Here is a 7752-nt window from a genome sequence, read left to right as displayed (position 1 = left end):
AAAGTGAGTCTTATAGAGCAAAAAATATGGTATGTCTGAGAACTGTAATGGCTTTTGCCAGTCCACCATTTTATTCATTGTTACCCAATCTAGTACCCTCTAAGTATTGCTGGACTACAACTCCCATGATGCCTAACAATTGGCCATGCTGGCTGGAAGTAGTGGCCACTGCAGTCTAAAACATTTAGAGTGCACCATGTTGGAGAAAGCTGGTTTTGGTTGCATCCACACCATACATCTAAAGCACTCTTATAACACTTTTACAGTCATGTCTCTCCCCCCCCCCCCCCCAATCCTGGGAACTACAATCTGTTGACGTTGCTGGGAATGGTAACTCTGTGAGGGGTTCTCCTAACAACTTTCAGCGTCCTTAAGCCACTAAACAGTTATGCCGAACGAAACAGGTCTTGTGAGTGATTTGTGGAAAGGTGAATAATTAAGATAAAATAGCAATGCTCTATCCTTTTCTCTGCTCCCTTTCAAACACAATTTATTGTAAATGAGAAACAAGTATTCTTGTCATAGCTGAGAATCTTCTGAGAAGCACACATGATCCCTTAGAGTGACAGCAATTAAATATGCAAGGAAGGGGTAAAGAAGAATATAATAAACAATCTTGTGTTGATCTTGCAGATACTTTTGTATCCAAAACAAGAATATGAATAATTGAAGGTGTAATTGAGTAAGCAGTTGATGAGAAGCTCAAGGGGGTGAATTTTTTTTAACGTCTCCCCAAGATATAATACTTGAAGAACACAGAACACACTGAAATATTAATTTATATTTATTATTTATTTGAAGTGTTTTTACTTTGCTCTTCAGGCGAAAAGGCTCCCAGAGCAGCTCAGAAACAATCAGTAAAAAATAAGACAGTCTCTTCCTTCAGGATCGTCTTCTAAAAGAAATGATACAAAAGGATAAAGGGATGAGGAAGGAAGAGGAAAGCTGGAAAACTCAGACAACAATTCTTAAGGTTCCTTAGTAATCCTTATGACCAACTGGAATGGAAGCCGTTCAGGAAAAGAAGCTGGCCTTTCAGCAGATCCCAGAGTGCCCCTGATTCCCTTTGCTGCAGCGTGAAAGAATGACTGCTGCTATGTGGACAGTTGGGAGAGCAGAGAAGAGGTTCACCAGAATTAGACAGAGCCACAGGGCTTCCTAGCCTGGGAAAGAGGTTGCATGGTTTGGAAATAGATATGTCCATCCTTAGACATGAAATGGTGGCATTAGATGCCCTATGCATGAGCACCCCCTGTTTTACACATCCCCACATGCATATTCCTTGTAATGTGAAACTGCCACATTTGCTGGAGCCACCACCATCTCTAGAATTCCATCAGCAGAACACAGTACAACAAGCATGTGAACTTTCCTCAATGCAACTTGCTTGAAGGCTTCCCATATACTTCTTGTTGGCCACTGTGAGAACAGAATGCCGGGCAAGATAGGTCTTTGGTCTGATCCAGCAGAGCTCTTCTTATGTTCCTAACTATGGGCAAGTGTGAGACTGAGCATGTTCAGATGTAGAAGGCCACTCTGCCAAATAACTGTCCATTTTTTAAAAAAGTAAATATTCCATCAAATAGCTTTGTAGAGTACCATTGTGGAATGATAACAATTCAATAATAATTCACCTACCTTCAGATGTGTTTTGGTAAATCTGGGTAGTATCTTTTTTTTCTGGGAGTTTCTCTTGGAAAGCTGTCATCTACACCCTTTCTTGGAAATTGAGTAATTGATCAAAACTGGGGAGTAAGAAGGAGTCAAAATTGAAACAGAAAATATTTTGATAATATTCGTATGAGTCACCTTGAGCATGATTTGAAGACAGGAAAGTAAGTAAGAGGGGGATGCACAAAAAAGATGTAGAATGATCTAAGAATGCTTCTTCTCCCCTCATTTTTATCCACACTGGAAATTTAGAATCTTTATTCAGATTTTGAGAGGAAATAGTTCTTCCGAAGCATCTTAGCTGTATTCTTACTGATCGTGTCATTTGCTGTACATCCTTCAATGGAATGATAAGCTAGGAGCCCTAATAAGGAGAAATTATAAATAAGAAACACAATAAGAAATAACCACAAAGCTATATTTCCTGTTTGTAGAATATGCTTCCTCTCTCTCGCTTTCAAAAATATAGTTACAGGTAGGTAGCCGTGTTGGTCTACCGTAGTCAAAACAAAATAAAAATAAAAATTCCTTCCAGTAGCACCTTAGAGACCAACTAAGTTTGTTATTGGTATGAGCTTTCATATCTGAAGAAGTGTACATGCACACGAAAGCTCATACCAATAACAAACTTAGTTGGTCTCTAAGGTGCTACTGGAAGGGACGCGGGTGGCGCTGTGGGTAAAACCTCAGCGCCTAGGACTTGCCGATCGCATGGTCGGCTCCCGCCGTTCGGTCCCAGCGCCTGCCAACCTAGCAGTTCGAAAGCACCTCTGGGTGCAAGTAGATAAATAGGGACCGCTTACCAGCGGGAAGGTAAACGGCGTTCTGTGTGCTGTGCTGGCTCGCCAGATGCAGCTTGTCACGCTGGCCACGTGACCCGGAAGTGTCTGCGGACAGCGCTGGCTCCCGGCCTATAGAGTGAGATGAGCGCACAACCCTAGAGTCTGGCAAGCTTGGCCCGTACGGGCAGGGGTACCTTTACCTTTACCTTAAGGTGCTACTGGAAGGATTTTTCTGGAGTAATTACTGGAAGGATTTTTTGTTTGTTTGTTTGTTTCAAAAATATGTCACATAGACAGTGGCAGCACTAAATTGTACATCTCATTACTATCATGCAAAAGAGTATGGGTGGCAGGATACAGGAAGGAGGGGGAGCAGCAGCAGGCAGACAACCAAAGCCCAGCTAGGGATGGGCGAATCTGTCAATTCTGGTCCCGTCCCCCGTCCCCAAGGCTTAATTCCAGTTATTCACAATTCACATCATCAGCAGTTTAGTCAGCACACATCATCAGCACACATTTTTAACACATTCTTGTACGCACTTTTGCCTAACTCACACTTTCCCCTGTATGTTTGTATATTTTCATCAATATATGCTTTTTAGTGTGCACCTTACCCTAGTATATGCATCCTTGATCACAACACTTGCCTGGAGAAATGCATTGCAAAATTCAGAGAAGTGCGAATTTCCAAGGGTGACCATGTTGCCGTTGGAGAACAGCTGCAGGGAGGGGGGATGTAACGGATGTGGCTTCTCCTTTAAATGTAAACTAAATTTCTTCTACATCCCTACCCAGAACACAACAATTTCTTCCCTTCCCCCTCAGGAAAAAGATCTCAAGTTCTAGATGAAGTTGGCTTGTGGGACAATAACCCTTCTCTTATCGCCAAGACAGGCAGCTTGTATTACTCAGAATTCTTCTTTAAAAAAATGTCTAGAAACTCACAGTCCTTCAGTTTGAGCAAGTTTGGCATTGCTTGCATTTATGAGAGTGAGACTAGACATTCAGACTCTAGCTCCAGGGTCTGGTCTTTAATAAGAACTCTTATTTAACTACTGTGAATGAGCTCCAGAGATGTTGCATTAGTTGGGTTAATTTGTCTCTCCAGTGCCATCACACAGACTGGTGGTGAGCAGATGCGCAAGGACTGGCACATCTCCTAGGGCAGAGTTGAAGAGTCAGACCAAGGAGATGCTTTGGGATGAATTTCAACCCCTACACTATCATATCCAATTGGCCCTTTTTATTGCTAGTTGCTTGAACTGGCCAATGGGTGGGATGGCAGGACAGCACTCTTCTGGTCTTTTATCAAGTTACAGTGGACTGGCCTTTCAGACATCTTACTGTTCCTACCCATTGAACTAAATGATTCTATTTTTATAGGACTGGGAAGGACTTTTCCTGGACAGCTACAGTTGGCTCAATAATGTGGTTCCAGGATAATTTGTTTTCCTCATTCTGAGTTTGCCAAATGTGTTAAGGATTTGAGATGAAGCACAGCTTTCATAGGTGGTCGTGGTGGGGGGCACCAGTTGGGCCTGAGTTCAATTCAATATGAAAAGAAAGGGGAGGGTTTAAATTCAGCTCCAAAATTGAACCCCCCTGAAGTACTTAAAACTTGGGTGGAGAACTTTTCAACGCAACGGCTGCGTTCCCTCATGGGCATCCTTCCAGGGGTCACATGCCAGCAGGGGGCAGTGTCAAAGGTAAAATGGGTGGAAGACCTGGTGTGACTTTTACACTATATAGTAGATTGCATGGGGACGTAGGGTGACGTTGTGGTGTAAACCACTGAGCCTAGGGCTTGCTGATTAGAAGATCGGTGGTTCGAATCCCTGTGACTGGGTGAGCTCCCATTGTTCAGTCCCAGCTCCTGCCAACCTAGCAGTTCAAAAGCACGTCAAAATGCAAGTAGATAAATAGGTACCGCTCCGGTATTTCTGTGCACTGCTCTGGTTTCACCAGAAGCAGCTTAGTCATGCTGGCCACATGACCCAGAAAAACTGTCTGCAGACAAACATTGGCTCCCTCAGCCAGTAAAGTGAGATGAGCACCGCAACCCCAGAGTCGTTCGCGACTGGTCTTAACTGTCAGGGGTCCTTTTAGTAGACTGCATTTCAGCCATGCAAAAGTCAAAGCTGCTGCTGCTTCCCTTCATGAGGAGGTCTTAGGGTGTCTTTCCTCTATCCAGTCAAGGACTTGACAAGGACAGGTCTAGGGAGGGATGTGAGGCGTGGCAATAAACCCATGAGCTGTACAGAGAGGCCTGCGTTTTTCCTAGGTTACCACAAAGCTTAATAAAAGGTTTATTGTGATCACATTTTTTTGAGATGGAGCATAGAATTGCAGACCAACTCTGTTATAAATGTTTTGCTGTGCTGTCTAGTGAACTGAGACATTTTTAAATCTAGCTGCTTTGCAGCAATTGATGCAAAAGTCCAAAATAAAGGTGGGGGCTATTTGCGTATATTTTGTTTTTCTTCTGGTCTTGCCTGCAAAGTGCCAGAGATAAAAATTCAGCCTGGCAGCTGATGAGAAAATAGTCAGTCTCTTCATCTCTGTTTTGGAGGGGAACATGAGATCTCATTATTCACCCCATTTTTAGTGTAGATATGCCTTTTGGCTAGATTAGTCAAAGCAACCCTAATTGGGTCCTGTTTTCTGCTCTTAAAATACTTTGGGGTTTTTGTTTTAAAAAAATGTCTGGGGAGCCACTCCCTGGTTGATATGGGAACAATGCAGGTCATTGTTTGGCTGCTCAAGCAATGAGCAATACAAGCTTATCATGAATATTTGGCAGACTGCCACTTGAGAGCCTAAGAGCTCTTTTTTCTTTTTAAGCAGAGATCTGATTTGGCCAGAAGGGGTAGTTTATGAGTAGTTTCTGAGACCATCAAGAAAATCAGACCCCCTTCCTTGCTTGTCTCCTGTTATGCCTTCTGAGTTCTATTTCAGAGCTCATGCATTTTATTTCTGAAGTCACCTTTATGCCATTTCATTATTACTCTGTATAGACCCATGGCTGTCACATGGAGAATGGAGCAAGATTGTTTTCTCCTGCTCTGGAGGCTAGGACCAGTACCGATGGCTTCAAGTTACAAGAACAGAGATTCTGACTAAACACCGGGGAGAGCTTTCTGACAGTAAGAGTTGTTTGACAGTGGAACAGACTGCCATGGTGGACTTTCCTTCCATGGATGTTTTAAAGCAGATGTTGGATGACCATTTATCATGTATGATCTAGTTGAGATCCCTGCATCGCAGGGGGTTGGACTAGATGACCCTCAGGTCCCTTCAAACTCTACAATTCTATTATTCAATGGTTTTATGTTGGTAGGCTGATAGAAAACAAGGATTAAGATTATTTCCCTACCTTGTAAGAGGGTGAGGGGGGGAGAGAAAGAGATGTTTATTTATGCACAAGTATAGGTCTATCTGACACCAAATGCCAAACTGGCTGGAGTCCTAGAACTTGTCAGTTATCCTGTGATAACAATAATTGGACTCAGCCTGATCCCTGATTTGCTTAAAAGTTCAAGAGATTAAAGAGTCATTTAAGTGAATGGGGTGGTGCTGGAGGATATAACTTCTAGACAGATCAGGGATTCTTGACTCTCCTATCTTACATCCTTGGATTAACTGGTCATGTAAACAATTTTGTTGTTGTTTAGGCGTGTCCGACTCTTCATGACCCCATGGACCAGAGCACGCCAGGCACTCCTGTCTTCCACTGCCTCCCGCAGTTTGGTCAAACTCATGCTGGTAACTTCGAGAACACTGTCCAACCATGTCTTCCTCTGTCATCCCCTTCTCCTTGTGCCCTCCATCTTTCCCAACATCAGGGTCTTTTCCAGGGAGTCTTCTCTTCTCATGAGGTGGCCAAAGTACTGAAGCCTCAGCTTCACTATCTGTCCTTCCAGTGAGCACTCAGGGCTGATTTCCTTCAGAATGGATAGGTTTGATCTTCTTGCAGTCCATGGAACTCTCAAGAGTCTCCTCCAGCACCATAATTCAAAAGCATCAATTCTTCGGCGATCAGCCTTCTTTATGGTCCAGCTCTCACTTCCATACATCACTACTGGGAAAACCATAGCTTTAACTATACGAACCTTTGTCAGCAAGGTGATGTCTCTGCTTTTTAAGATGCTGTAAACAATAGCAGTATGTTATACATGCAAGAACAACATCTATCTATAACCTTAGGCAATGGTGGCTGGTTTCCATTGGGACTAGTAGGGCAAGTAGACCAACAGGTTGTAAGTAAAAAGTGAGGCCAGTGAGAGCAGGCTGAGGTTGGTACAGTAGTGCTTCACCCTAAAGGACCAGACTTTACTAGCCATAGGAGGTTGTGGAGCTTCTTTATCTGTGGGATGTAAGCTCTCATCATGCATTCTCACCCCACGCAGTTCCAATCTCTCTACTCTCTAAGTGACTTTGAACCTTGGAGAATGTCAGGTTTCTTTCTGCTAATTTGCAAAGTTCGCATTGAGCTAGATAGTGCAAGTGCATTGGAGCACAGCCACACATTCAGTTTACACACAGATGCCACTCCTGAAACGGCCTTCTGACTTACCTACAGTCAAGGTGATTCAGTAGATTTCCCCATCTTTTTATTGTAAGATGGAGATGAAATGGCAATTCAAGTGAGGAATATTCTGTACAAGGGCCTGAATTGTCCTCTGGAAAGGCATTCAAAATTTTAAAAGCAGTACACTTCTAGGTGTTCTTGAATGACATCTGTTGAAAGGAATGGAATCGCTTAGGCTTCCTTGATTGTGGCCATGGTGATTAATGGATCGACTTTTACAACACCAAGCAATGCATAATGCCTATATTTAGATGCAATGCAAAAAATGAGATGAATGTAGATATGCTTGTTCCAGTTCATTTTCAGGGACGAGAATGAGTTTCTATGACTTTGAAATGCTTTTGATTTCTGTTTGTTCCTATTTACACTTCAAAAATAACTGAAACCACAAGGATTTCTTTAAACAGATATAAATCACATCTACTCAGGATCTTTATTTTGTGGCAATGCAGTGCCCGCATGTCAAAATATTTATTTTCACTTAGTTCAATCCTGCTAAATGTGGAGGTTTACTTTGCTAAGTTAGTGTCTTGTTGTAAACACATTCTAATATAAAGGGTGGGATGGAGAGAACATGGTTTCTGGCACTTCATATTTGCTCAAAAGCCAACCAACAACTGTGGATCAAGGAGCTTATATTTAATTGGTAGGAGCAGGTCAGTAAAATGTATAACTGGCAAAATCAACCTAAATATTAAGATGATGTTAGAA

The 7752-nt window shown here is 42.6% G+C and overlaps 1 long non-coding RNA gene across 1 annotated transcript; it reads right to left on the bottom strand.

Annotated features, from left to right (window-relative positions):
• Positions 1-766: 766 nt before the first annotated feature.
• On the bottom strand, positions 767-7178 carry LOC308476447. The gene is made up of 3 exons (XR_013985906.1): positions 7027-7178; positions 1639-1745; positions 767-895 (listed from the first exon to the last, which is right to left on the bottom strand). It is a non-coding gene; the product is annotated as an uncharacterized lncRNA (long non-coding RNA).
• Between the last annotated feature and the right edge of the window lie 574 nt (positions 7179-7752).

Source organism: Podarcis pityusensis (assembly GCF_964106645.2).
Source record: "Podarcis pityusensis genome assembly, chromosome: 4".
Classification (NCBI taxonomy): domain Eukaryota; kingdom Metazoa; phylum Chordata; class Lepidosauria; order Squamata; family Lacertidae; genus Podarcis; species Podarcis pityusensis.
This window is presented reverse-complemented; position numbering and strand designations above follow the sequence as displayed.